The sequence below is a fragment of the Nilaparvata lugens genome, chromosome 1 (assembly GCF_014356525.2).
Source record: "Nilaparvata lugens isolate BPH chromosome 1, ASM1435652v1, whole genome shotgun sequence".
NCBI lineage: Eukaryota > Metazoa > Arthropoda > Insecta > Hemiptera > Delphacidae > Nilaparvata > Nilaparvata lugens.
The window spans coordinates 34,882,861-34,897,308 of NC_052504.1; the positions used below are offsets into that span (position 1 = coordinate 34,882,861).

At 34.1% G+C, this 14,448-nt stretch overlaps 1 protein-coding gene across 2 annotated transcripts in view; it reads left to right on the plus strand.

Annotated features, from left to right (window-relative positions):
* Positions 1-14,448, plus strand: part of LOC111051599 (rho GTPase-activating protein conundrum) — an 82,873-nt gene that overhangs the window by 32,290 nt on the left and 36,135 nt on the right. The gene's annotated exons all lie outside the window — the stretch shown is intronic.

Below are 14,448 nucleotides of genomic sequence, written 5' to 3' on the forward strand. Positions count from 1 at the left end.
TTGAATGAATGAATGAATGAATGAATTTTATTTGCCAAAAACAAAATACAAAAAAGCTTTACAAAAAATAAATATAAGTATATGCTACTGCACTTAAACCAAGATACATACATTTATTTAATTAGATATAATAACGAAATGATATCCTTTACATTACAAACAATAGTTTTAAAATGAAGATTCAATTTATGATCACATGCATAAGTACAGTAGGTGAGGCAAAAACACCGGCAAAAGGAAGATTCCTTGTGCGCCAGTGTGAGTCGTAAATCAGCTTAATCAGGGATGTAATATATAAACTTGAATCTAGCGTATGAAGTGTTCGAAAATATAATTTATAATATGAAGTTGATTATTGTATAAAAGTCAACGATTGGAAATAATTCAAGTTAAGCCATGCCTCTATGGCTCTTTTTCTGTGTTTATTATTTCGGAAATTATTAAGTGGAAATTCACTTTCTAGTATATTTATGAATTTACTGCTAATGTAGTAAAGTTGCCTTCTAAGAAGAGCTGAGTTGGTGTTATATATTTCATATTTTCTTATTGTATTAGGTCTAAGATTATAATTTATGTCATCGGCTAGAGGGAAATTATGCTCGTATTTAAAACTGTAATTTGTTATGCAACTGAGATATAAGTGTCATATAGTTTTAACATCAAATTCACTGAACAAAATCTTACTATCATAAGTTCTAGGTTTCTTTAAAATTGTCTTTATGATGAATTTTTGTATTAGAAAAAGGTTTTTAATATGGGTATCGAAAGTCCCACCCCAAACTATTAAACCATATCGCATTAGGGATTCTACTAGTGCCGTATATACCTGTTTGCATTCTGAGAAAGATAGCACATTTTTCAATTTATAAAATTTATAAGATAGGTGTTTTAGTCTCTTACATAGGAAGTTAACATGGATGTTCCATTTGAGACACTCATCGATCCATACACCAAGATATTTGAGGTTTGATTTCCTATTAATAACAGGGCAGGAACATCTATTAATGTTTGGTTGATTTATTGAAGAACAGTTTGAATGGATTTTTAACTTATATTAATTGTTAGGTTTACCCTCTCTATTTGCTGAAAAAGCTATGTAATTGTTTTTTTCTACATTTAAACTCAAAGCATTAGAGTCCATCCAGTTCTTCACAATTTTCATATCTTGCTCTGCAACAATGAAAGTATCATTCCAATTATTTTCTGAAAATATAATCACTGAATCATCAGCAAAAGATGAAATTATCCCATTCTTTAGCTTAATATTCAGCAAATCATTTACATAAAGAATGAAAAATATTGGTGAAAGAACAGTTCCCTGGGGCAGGCCGTAAGATGACAGTTTCTCTATACTTTTATTGTTATTTATTGTTAAAATTTGGAATCTATCTTCCAAGTAACTTCTTATAAACTTATTCTTATATACTTCTTATATAAGATTTATTCTACGATTTCGCTAAATGGTCTTACCACAATTCTTGCAGCTGCTCAACAATATATATGGAACTAGAAAACTATAAATAAATCAGAGGTTTGTTTTCTTTAATCAGATGAGAAAAACATTTTTTTAATCACATTTTTCTTCAATCCTTATCTTCAGAAGGTGAAGGTTACTTCATCTTTCTAGGTAAGCTCGTAACTTGGGCGTAACGAATAATGTGGTAAAGTGTCAGACCCAATATAACGGGGAACAAAATCCGGAACCTGGGGTCAGTTATTAGTGTGCCTCTAGTATACATACGCTCAGCTGTAACTAAATGCGGAGACTCCTTCAGTTCCAGGAAAATTGGTTGAAATGTAGGTTAAAAAACGGTTATCAATGATATCGTGAGTTTCTCATGCTCCTTGAAAAATGTATTTCCTTGATTATTTTCAATTAAAAACACTTGCAAGAGGAATCAACGAATAATTAAATTGAACCCAATTCTCCTTAAATAACGTGTAAAACCAGAATAGATCAATTGCAGTTCCAGCTTCCAGGTTGACTTCGGAGGGGAGTAATTCATAAGGAAATACCTTTTATACTTTTCTAATGGAGGATTCTGTCTGATCAGCAACAGAATACCCAGTTCCTAACAGAACATATCATTTTTGTAGGTCCCTTTAAATTATCTTTGTTAAAATATTCATTTTTTTCAATAACGGGTTGGTCAATGCATTTAAAATGCTGTTTGTTTTCAATCTATAGACTGATAACTGTCATGCTTCTTACTCTACCAGTTAGTTATCTATAACAGTCGAAGGTACCACCCTACCACGTTTCATAATGTTCAGAGGTGTTACACAATTCCTATCATTATATTGTCTTATTGTGTTAGGCACGCTCGACTGAGTTGGCTCCATTTGTATAACTGTGCAGGTTGTTGCAGCAGCTATCAGTTTGAAAGTGTTTTGGGTGGAAAATTTATCACTTGTCCCGAGATACGTCCTCGGAAATTGCTTGTTTCCTTTGATTTCCAAGTCCACCCACAAAATCACGTAATTGGAGTCCCTGATGTGCTATATGATGATACCTTCTCACCTGTCCTTCAGTAATCACATCTATTTTTCACTGCTTTGCTTGACATTGAAACGTAATCATTCTCTTTTCAGATTTCAACACGAAGTTACAGAGTTGCCTGTCACTGTTTTCCTCTTCTTTCTAGACCTTCCTACTCCCAATAATTATTTGCATGTCAGAATCTATTCTCCTCTTTCGTTTTTTAGGTCCCCGTTGAAGGTTCTTTCCCAAAACTTTCCGAGATAACAATTTGTTTTTCTGATCTTACATGCGATTGTTAGAAATTAGGATGCTGAATTTTAATGTGCCTAACTGACTAATCCATAACGATACTGTCATACTGAAGTTCAAACTTTAAACTTCTTATCCTCTCAACTACGATGCTTTGAATTAATTGCTAAGAATGCTAAGAGCATCAAGCAATTAGATATGTTGTAAGATAAGTGATCATTGCAAAAGCTCATTTATATTGTACAATTGGAATTCAGAATTAGAATTTTACCTCCATAATCTATAATAGATTAACCATTATCTATATTCTGTAGGAATAAAGTTAGTTTGGAAATTCCCTCCAAGGAACTTCTTATCAATGACGTAATCCAGTTAGAAGATATATTCTTGAATTCTCCAGTTGAAAAATTGAAGAACTCTAAGTAGGAAATACTTAACTTTTTCTAGAACTATACCAGATTATCATAACGTAGTTGAACATTCTGAAATACATAGGAATTCTAGCGTGCTGGGTGGCCCCATCTAGCTTCCAGGGACCTAAAACTATTCTGCCTGCATCCATTATTCGATGCCAATATAAACTTGATTGTAGTATAATATTCGAGAGACGGGCGGTCATATATCAGATTTAATGAGAGGGTGAAAGAGATAGTTTTTGAGAGAGAGAGAGGGAGTGGGTTAGTGACATGCTGATTGTTTCTAACGGTCCCAGGTCCCAAGTTTTGCATGAGCAGGAGGAGCTAACTGTTCAAATGGGAAGTCATCTAACATAGTCATAATACAAGGAGAGAGACCATCACCCAACATGGCAATCACAATAATAAATGCAATCAATTTTCTTGTTATCAGTACACTCTGTAGACCCCAAGACCGGTTTCCCACGGATGCAATCTCTTCAATTATTGGCCTAGGGCGATGCAACTTGCAACTGACCACTGCTTACAATACTCACAATAAGTTGCCAGCTGATTGTTAATCCCTCTAATTTTTGGATCATATAATAGCGAACCGCTCTTTAATTGCGGTATTGATCTTGCCAATGCGGCAAAACAATTTTCATAACTGTTCGAAGCTCATTATTTCACTCACAAGTTGAATGTTGTAATAAACTTGATTAGTAGTTTACAAAATTGATAGCTGACTTCTGCCCCAAAAATATAAATTGTAATACAAGAAGTCATTCTAATGCAACAAAATGAGGATCAAGATGATTACTTCCAAGGTACTATAATTAAAAATAGACCATATATTCTTGGTTATATATTCATATATTCTAATCAACTTGACTATTATGAATGCAATAAATTTGTAGAGTGTAGATTTTCAAATGTATATAAGTATTTTATAGGGTTTAAAGTGCAACTATAGCGAAGACACATGAAGTAGAGATTATATTATGTGGTTCCTGAGTGACTATCCTATGAAGATTCTAGATTATTCCGTGTCATCTTATCCAGAAACAAATAGCGTTCAAACTTGTTTTCGATTTATTTTCTGTTTACTTTCGAAACGGAAGAAATAGTCTGCCTTCTAATAATAGTGTTGCTTTCACATTCCCAAACTGAATGAACGCTGAACAGAGGCTGTTTTCAATGTCGAAATCTGTTATTCTTCATTGAGGCATTGATCTGAAAGGTCTTATCGATTATTTCATTATTATCCAAAACAGAAACCATTGTTGATCTTGAACCGAATTATTGCGAATGGTGCGTCATTATTTGTGGTAGCAATCATGATTTGCTACAGTGGTGATTTTAGTGGCAAGTTGATTTGCTCTGACCACGACTGTCTGCAATCAGTGTACTGGCTCTGGCACTCTTCAGATGATCAGTACTCATTGGTCAATCAATGTTCATTGCATCGAATTGCTCAGTTAGATCTCCGCTAACGGAATACAATGAACCCCGTAATATTTTCCCCATGTGCCTATTAGATAAGATTACAGCGTAAGAGTTCATAAAATATTTGAAATCATTTCGAAATAACAAATATTTGCAATAGTTGGGCGAATATTTCTCAATCAGCTCGAGGCAAAAGGAATGCAGTCTCTTGCAACTACAGTTATCTCTAGCAGAACAACCTTTCAGTCTATTTGCACATAATGCTGCCCCAGGGGAGAGTTCTGGCTTCAGACCGACAGCCAACCACTGCTTCTTTTAAACTTTAACTCGACAATAATTATTAGTGGAGTCTTTATCTGAAGTTTTAGTATTGTTGTAGATGAGAATCAATATTCATTTAGACTTATTCGTTATGAACCTAGGATTATGTGTAGGCTACACATGATAATGTGTATTGGCACCTATTTATTTCACTAATTTCGTTATTAGCGAAGCATGCTTTGGTTTACCAACCAGAACTATTCTAGTAGCTAGTTCAACGATTTCTATTGGCTTCTGTTATTGATTGCTAGACAAAGTTTGAAAACCGTTCATAAGTACTGCCGTTGAATTGAAGCCTTATACGGTTCTATCACTAACTGATGTTGAACTGTATTGTACTTTTGATAACACTGATTTCAACATCAAAATATATTGAAAGCTTTTCTATTTTTTTATTGCGAATGATGTCCACATGAGCATTTTGCTTGTGCGTGGGCAATGAAAAGTGCGTTGGTGAATTGATGAGATGATCAAACGTCCTTGCCATCGTCGGGCCGATTCAAACCCACGAACCAGGCGATACTACTAGACCAAAGTTTGTAACGCTTCTTACCACCAGACCAACCCGACCGGCAAATGTGATGTACTTACCGCGCTTTAAATACATTATTATTATTAATATGCTTATGATGTTTTTGTCAGAGAGATCCTGTAAAGATGCCTTGTCGCAATATCCAATGTGAACAAATACTTATAGGTTATATTATTTCAAGTTCAATAATTAGAATTTACACTTTCACTTTCACTCCCGAATAAGATTTATTATTCTATGAAAAAATAAATTTATGTAAAAAAATATTTTTATGATACAATTTCACCTAAAAAACATTTTTCTGGTACATTTTTTATAATAGCCCACTTTTTGCTTTGATACATTTGATTATGAAACACAATGCTTGATCTTGATAACTCCTTAACTGCAAAAAGATAGAAAATAAGGTAGATGCAGTGATGATACAAATTAATTCTTGTTGATTTGCCATGAAAATCTTTGATTCTATTATTGTCGTCTATGTGGTTCAATTTCTGTTCCAACATCGTTCCTTGAGGCTGTACCCAATACGAATAATACGATAAATTATACTTTATTTTAGTTGAGATGAGAGTAAGGAATATTTTACCTGAGAATAAATTCCAGCAGTGTAAAGAATACTTTTTTCTGGAGTTGAAATAGCAAGTGTAGAAAGTAAATCTAGCATTATGGTCTCGAGTTTTTGACTGAATCTGGCTATTATCGAAGAAAATCTTCAAAACAATCAGGTTAGCGATCAGGTCATACGATAGCTAGTAGAGATATAACTCCTCGGATTGGACATCTAGTTTTTAACAAATTGTCACTAATATCAATGAAGCATGTCATTATCAAGGCAGTTCACCGTGGAGTTCACGCATTTTCCTGGTTCCTGTTGGCTACCTCCAAATGTCCATACAGCCCAATTATAGAAAATACTGTTCCAAGTTTCTCTCCAGAAAAAACTTTTTCCCCTCTTATCTAAAAAATAAATTGAAAATTGTGTTTGAGGTGTGTCTGTTTAGTAACGGGGGGGCAATTGTGTGTTCCTGTTGGGTCATTGTTCTTTAACAACTCTCGGTACGATCCAGAAGCGCACTTAAAGACCATGAAATTAGCAGAATCATTGTATAACGTTTGTTTGGATTGCTGCTCATTGAATAGTTACGTAATTATCTTGCTGAACGTTTTTGAAAAAGTTACTTCGATAACGTTCCACCTTTTTTTTGAACAGCTATATAGTGCGATCCCTATTAGAATGACCCACTTCTGAGAACGGCCCATTTGGGAAATCACATTACAATTCATATAATAAACTAGCAAGAACCCGTGCTTCGCAAGGATCTATTTTAAAACTTGACAAAATGAAATCTTGTAATGAAATTTTGAAGAATTGAGAATAGACCTATAACCATCCTTGGTTAATTAAGAATCTATAAGCAAAATTTCAAGTTAATTAGTCCAGTAGTTCAGACGTGATGATGCGTCAAACATAATTTTCCTATCCCGTACGTGCATAAGCCAGCTTTTATTTATTTAATTATTATAGATATAGTTAACGACTGCAAGAGATAGGACTGTGGAACAGAATAGTGGTGAAACTATGATAGCGCCAGAAGTGTCTCAAACACAATAGTAGGTACTACATGAACTTTTTGAAAGTGATTTGAAAAAATGTTGAAACAACAGAACTGAATCCTTATCATTCTACCTTCATTTAGAGAGGCTTTTGTTTGAGCCGAATGGAAATCTATTTATTAAAAAATGAATGTCTGTTTGTGTGTTTGCTTGTATGTTTGTTTGTTCCCTGTAGACTTGACATAACGGCAGAAACTTTGAGAATATGTTGTGTGAATATTGGGGATGGTTTCTGAACAGAAATTTTAATAGGGGGGCTAATAATAATTATTCATCAATCCATTTTACAGACATATGTTTTCGAAATTTTCGGCCGAGCGGCTACTGAAGAACGAAAAGATGATCATGATTCAAGATCATAATTATTGTGATAATATGATTTAGCATCTAAAGTTACCAGCTGTAATAAACACATCACCCTGTTATAAATTATTGTGTACTGGTATTAAAACGGTAGTTTGGAGTTGAAGTGTAGTTGATTGGTACCAGCTGTTGATAATGGTTCCTTAGAAGACCTATACAAATAATTATCACTCCCCTATCATTGAGAAACTGGAAAATGTTGAAAAAAATTATTCACCTAATGAAAGAGAGTATATATATATTGTACAGTATTCATATTGCATTCATTAATTACTGAAGAATGAAAGAATAATTTACAATTTTTTGAATTTAGCTCAGCCATATTCTTTCCATTTTAGGATGAATCTAAAATGGAAAGAATATGGAATTCTGTGTGATTCATCGTACATCGCATATTTCCTGGACCATATATCGACAATCTACAGCTATGAAAACATTGCATATTTTTCTTTAAAACACTGATATAACCTTTTTTTTAATTGAAAACTTTACTGATAGATATTACTACCAATTGATTGAGAAGAATAATATGTTTTCGGAATAATGAATACTGCATGACTAAGCACATAGGAAGTCCGTATTGAGATGTAAATGAACATGTTGATTGTCAGATAAATTTCATGATTCACCAAATAAAGTCAAGTGTAACATGAGATACATTGGCATTACGAAGTTCGCTGGGTAAGCTAGTTGTAAATTAAGCTTTATTATTAATAGACAACGCTGAAAAAGACAGGCTCAATCACCAGGAATACTATAAATCTATGAGGGACCAGTAAGCCATTAATTTTGAATAGTTCAATTACTTCCATTATGGACACTGGATACGTTATGGACAATCAATACGTATGAAATTCATTATCTACCGTACAGAATAAAAAATTTTTGATTGCAGTGACCCCGACTACTGTATTATGAATAACCATTCGGATCAAATATAAGGAATTACTCGCATCTCTCATCAACTCGTAATTTTTATTCACAAAATATTATCAAAAAATATATATCAAGTTATATTTAATAAACTCACGGCTAGTACTCAAGTTTGTCTTTTTCTGGCCGTGCTACAAATAAATGTAGGTATATGTTTGACATTCTGTTTCTGTGATCTTGTTGTCTATTAAAAAAGTTTTCAATGTGGTTTTTGATGGCAATAACATTTGGATTTGTAAAAAGAATTATCAACGAACTTCTAACCAAAGAAAACCTTTGTGCTCTGTTCTAATAGGAGTGCATGTGACTCCATATACAGCTGATAGAAGGCGCAAACCGAACTGGCCAAGCATACAACAATGGAACAAACACGTGGCAAGCTCGAGCTCTCAATCAACGCAAAATCAATTCGATCAGCCAATTGATAAAATTGTTTTAAGCTTTCCAATGATAACAACATATGTTAGAATATCATGTGTCAATTATCTCAGTTCCATATGGAGTTCACCTTACCATAAGCTTACTTAATAGGATCCTTTTTCATCATTTGAAACCCTTAGAGGCAAAATATCTCAAAATCTGTTCTTAGTGCGCATTTAGCATGTTTGAAGAATATTTGTGCAATGTTTCAAGTCTGTAGGCCAATTAGTTTGAGCTGTAGTGTGATTTTACATCAAAATATTCGAAAAGTGCCCTCTCCTGAACCCCCCTGTGCTCCTTATTGGAATTTTTCTGCATAGATCTGATGTTTTTGTTTTTCCCTGAACGAAAAAGTTCCTCATGACTTTGCTGTGCAATGAACGGTTAAAAAGTGAAAATTTTGGGGGGCCCAGCTCGCTCAGGGGGGGGGCAGATTTCTGAAAATCCTTTTGTAGTGGATGTTTTGAGGCTACAATAAACAATTGTGCAAAATTTCAAGTTTTTAGGCTTAGTAGTTTAGGTTGTGGTGTGATTTCAGTTTGTCGGGGCTTAGCCTTTTAGATATAGATAGATAGATAGATAGAAGAAGAAGAAGAAGAAGAAGAAGAAGAAGAAGAAGAAGAAGAAAGAAGAAGAAGAAGAAGAAGAAGAAGAAGAAGAAGAAGAAGAAGAAGAAGAAGAAAGAAGAGAAGAAGAAGAAGAAGAAGAAGAAGAAGAAGAAGAAAGAAGAAGAAGAAGAAGAAGAAGAAGAGAAGAAGAAGAAGAAGAAGAAGAAGAAAGAAGAAGAAGAAGAAGAAGAAGAAGAGAAGAAGAAGAAGAAGAAGAAGAAGAAGAAGAAGAGAAGAAGAAGAGAAGAAGAAGAAGAAGAAGAAGAAGAAGAAGAAGAAGAAGATAGATTACTATGTTGCTTTGGCCTGTGATCTATATAAATGTCCTGTAACAACTAAACCACACATGCCGAACCGAACCGCGAACCGCGCAGCAAACCGTGCATTCCTCCGAACATATTGCCTCTCAACGAACATGAGCATATGTTTCATAATGTTAAAAATCAGCTGTTAATCATTCGCCTCACCGCACTCCGAACGCTGAACTTTTCAGCCAATCAGAGCCCTCGATTACAATTCGCCGTGCAGCTCGCTCCACAATATTTTGGCTATCCATCACAAGTGGAAAACATGCGAACATGAATACAGAAGTATGGGCAATTTTTTATTTGATTAAAACATGTTTTGAAGAATTCATTGTTACGTATGATGAATTGATAGGAGCTTATAAATATTCTCCAATTCAAATGAAATAACTTCTGAAAAAAATAATGATTGGATAAATACCAATATTGAATTATTGTTGACCAAGAACTCAGTACATCGACAATTCATTCAACTACTTCTGTATTGATAAAATTATAATCATTTTCTCTATTGATAATCAATTTCATCAACTAACTGAAAAAGTACTTCAATTTCCATGAATTTATTAATAGAATTATATAAATCTAAAGTGTGGGTCATATCTAAATTCACAAAGAGTTCGATTCTTGTTGGCTAGAAAGATATTATTCAACGCAGAAATCATTGTTATTTTACTAAAAGATAGGATAAAATGAATAGTTCTCTTTCAGGGGGAGTTTTGACAACCCACAAAACTCATTTTTCATTTGAAGAAATAATATAAAAAAGGTGCATTGGACCTTACTTTTTTGTTCAGCTTGCCAAAATACCCCTCATTTCAATATTAAAATTTTCGACTGACTGTACAGTGAGTCAATCATTCTATCAAGGCTTGAATAATTTTATTATCATATAAACACATTTATTTAAAGACATATTAACTGCATGCGTTTTCATATTACCGATACAGCATTGATAAAACTGAAGATGTTTATTTAGCAGTCTCAAAAAACTGTTCTAGATGAAAAATTAATAATACATGCCACGTGTAGGCTTATACATTGCATCAGGAAAACGAAGTTCAAAACTATGGTTTTCCTAAACATATGTTTTTGAGTAAATTCTTTGATGCAGCTGTTTCACATTCACCATTATAAATTTGGGTGAGTTTGTGAAAATAAAAATATTTATTGACTACCAAAACAATACTATTATTATATTAATGATAACAATTAATTTTCAAAACAATACTTCTATTATAATAATAATGATATTATTAAACATATTTATTAATTATAAGAACAATATTATTGAGGTTGAGTGAAATCAGGTAGAAAGTAATAACAGAACAGATGTTCATTTTGAATTTCTATCATATTATTTTGTTATTTCCAATGATTACAACATATGTTAGAATATCACATGTCAATAAATAAATTATCTAATTTCCATATGGCACTCACCTTACCATGTTCATAACCTCACTTAATAGGATCCTTTTTCATCCTTTGAAACCCTTAGAGGCAAAATATCTCAAAATCCGTTCTTAGTGCGCATCTAGCATGTTTGAAGAATATTTGTGCAAAGTTTAAAGTCTGTAGGACAATTAGTTTGAGCGGTAGTGTGATTTTACATCAAAGTTTTCGAAAAATGCCCTCTCCTGGACCCCCCTGTGCTCCTGATCGAAATTTTTCTGCATAGATCTAATTTTTTTTTCGTAGCTGAACAAAAAAGTTCCTCATGACTTTGCTGTGAAATGAGCGGTTAAAAAGTACAAAATTTTGGGGGGGCCCCAGCTCCCTCAGGGGGGCAAATTTCTGAAAATCCTTTCTTAGTGGATGTTTTCAGGCTACCATAAACAATCGTGCAAAATTTCAAGTTTTTAGGCTCAGTAGTTTGGGCTGTGGTGTGATTTCAGTCTGTCGGGGCTTAGCCTTTTATATAAGTATAGAGAAGAGATAGAGATAGAGATAGAGAATAGAGATAGAGATAGAGAAGAGATAGAGATAGAGATAGAGATAGAGATAGAGATAAGGTGGTAAGACACCTTACCGTATAACATTATCACGTTTATCCTATTGTCATTAAATATCACTACAAGCAGAAGTAGTACTTGTAGTAACAGAACATCTTGGCTTCAATATGAATGTGCACAATGCTTCCAAATTCTTAATTTTTGTTTTATCCAACGCAAATAGTACTAAGATAGTTGGCTACTCAGATTACTTATATGGAAACTAACTAACTACTAGTAATGGTTGATGAAAGGATGAAGTTTTACCTTCAAAAGGGGAGAGATAAATTTTACTGCAGTCTAAAAATTTTCTTTCTTGAATCTTATTAAAGCTTACATCATGAGATCATCTTCAATAATATTGTGTATTATTTATAATCAACAATCAATACTGGCTAATTTATTCTATCATCACTAACAATGATTGATTGAGAGGATTATTGGAAGAATTATGATGTATTAACTCAAGTAACTATAAATTGATACTTTCAGATCATGGACTTACTGTAGGCTTAAAAACTGTTTAAAATGGCATCCATCTCAAGGTAAAGTAAGGTCATAATTACCTTCCTTGTAAGGTTATTTCTTCTAACTCTTCTATTACTGGGGAATTGTCCTAAGTAAGTCACAAATGGAATGCTGTGTCTAAAGAAGGTAAAAACACATAGGTAATAGGAGACATAGAGATGAAAAGTAGTAGACCAAGGAGACAACATCTGTGAGAAAAAGAGAAAATCATAGCACACACATCAACCTTGAGCTTGAGATGATTATTGTGGTCACGTGCCTCCTCAGTCTTCTCCGCAGTTACCGACCGCAATTTTCGCATTCTATTAAACCTCTTTTTCCTCTCCAAGTAACTCTGGTGCACTGTGTCATACAAACCGGTCTTCTGTAAACAAATCTTGCTATTTTTCATTTGTCACATAATATCTGCCACTTTTTTCAGTTTTTTCATATAGTGATTATAAGGTGTATATAATATGGTGGTTTTTGCATATTCTTGTCCAAGGGAAGCTTGCATGAAATAATAGGCTACAGTCAAAGTTACTTGGCTTACGGGTTTGTTTATTTTGATAAACCTGAAAATTGATCATTTCTACATTATTGAAAAGTTAACGGTTTGACCAAACATCTTCAAGGATAGGCAAACAACAGTTTTGTTTGATCAAAACAATCTTATAATGATTTTAATGCGTACTCAGCAAAACTTTGGCTGTTGATATCCGGCTATCCCCTATTTTAAGAATGGACTCTTGAAACAATTAGAACAGAATTGTCCAATCAAGATTTGTAAAAGGAAATTTCCTGTCAACTAATGTAGGACGCCGGATTTTGTGTATAGCCAAAAATGAATGAATCATTTCTATTTTCGGAAAAATTCAACAATACTTCTTGATTTCATTTTGGTAATTGCCAAGACTTGTACAAATTGAGACAGGCTATCATTCATTACCATAATTAACCATTTTAAGCTTATTATTGATTTGTATACATGTTATAAAGAAGCTTTTTTCTAGTTGTCACTTCTCCCTTCACAAAAATTGGCAGCAACTCGTTTAGTTAGAATTTGTCTGAAGACCTGAACTCAACTCTTTAAATCTCTCTAATGCAGTACTTAATACACGTATACAGTAAGTACTCAATTTATTTTTCCAGCTGTTCGTGAGTTGAGATAATTCACTGTTTCACGTGAACTTCAACTTTTTTCGCTTATCATTCAGAGTGAAGGGAACCTTGAAATCGCTCACTTTTGCAATCTAAGTTTGAAACCTCAGAATACTCAACTGAAGTTGAATACTATCAGATTTTCATTTGACAACGTCAAGCTTCGTTACAATAAATCATATATATCTGTCTTGACCTTTCGACAGATTGTGATGAATGCAACCACCACTTTCCCATTCATCACCCAAGGATCAGGAATTATTGCTGAATGAATGTCTCACCTGGTCTCAAAATGGATGATATTCACTCTGAGAACACGCTATAACTTATCCCTGCAGTGTTTCACAAGAATTCTAAACTATTCCGGATTGTGGTTCCCCATTTCGCACTCAAGAAATTGGTGAGTGAATGGTCACAGATTGGATGATATTCACTCTGATTGAAAACACGTTCTTTACCCAGTGTTTCTCAACAATCGCCAACTATTCCGGGTTATGGAATTGTGCTGAACGGTGTTTAGTTAACAGAGCGGTATCGGTTGTGGTGGTTTCATCATAGCGCCCGGCCAGTTATGCAAGAACGCTGCTGGATGGAATGAGTCGTGCAACTGGAACTGGGAGCGGGACTCTCTTTGATTTGTCAGCGTATGTTTGAATACAATTAGTAGAGGATGCTGCCAGTAAGAAGTGGATCTCACTATAGCAGAGAGCGAAGTGTGAGTTGTGGAACCGCGGATCCCCGGCCAATCGAACATCCTTGTCAAGGAGACTTGCCGGTGTTCTCCACTGCTCTGCTGTGGCTGAGAACCTGTGAGATGACCACCGACCAAACAGGTTTGGCTGGTGAGGCCGGTCCCTAAAACATCTCCCTCCAAACTACCTCTAAACACTCTTCCACAATTCACACAGTACATCTTGGTGAAATTCTATGCTCTACCCTTATTCCAGATTATTTCGTTTTTAAATAGCAGAGTAATATTGCATAAATAGCAGATGTGATGGGCAGGAGATTGTAAACTGGCTCGATAATCTCATAAAAGTAATGATTGATTTTTGTGTCTCATCTCTTATCTTTTATTTTGATGGAGAACTGAAACTAATATGTTTACTAAACAT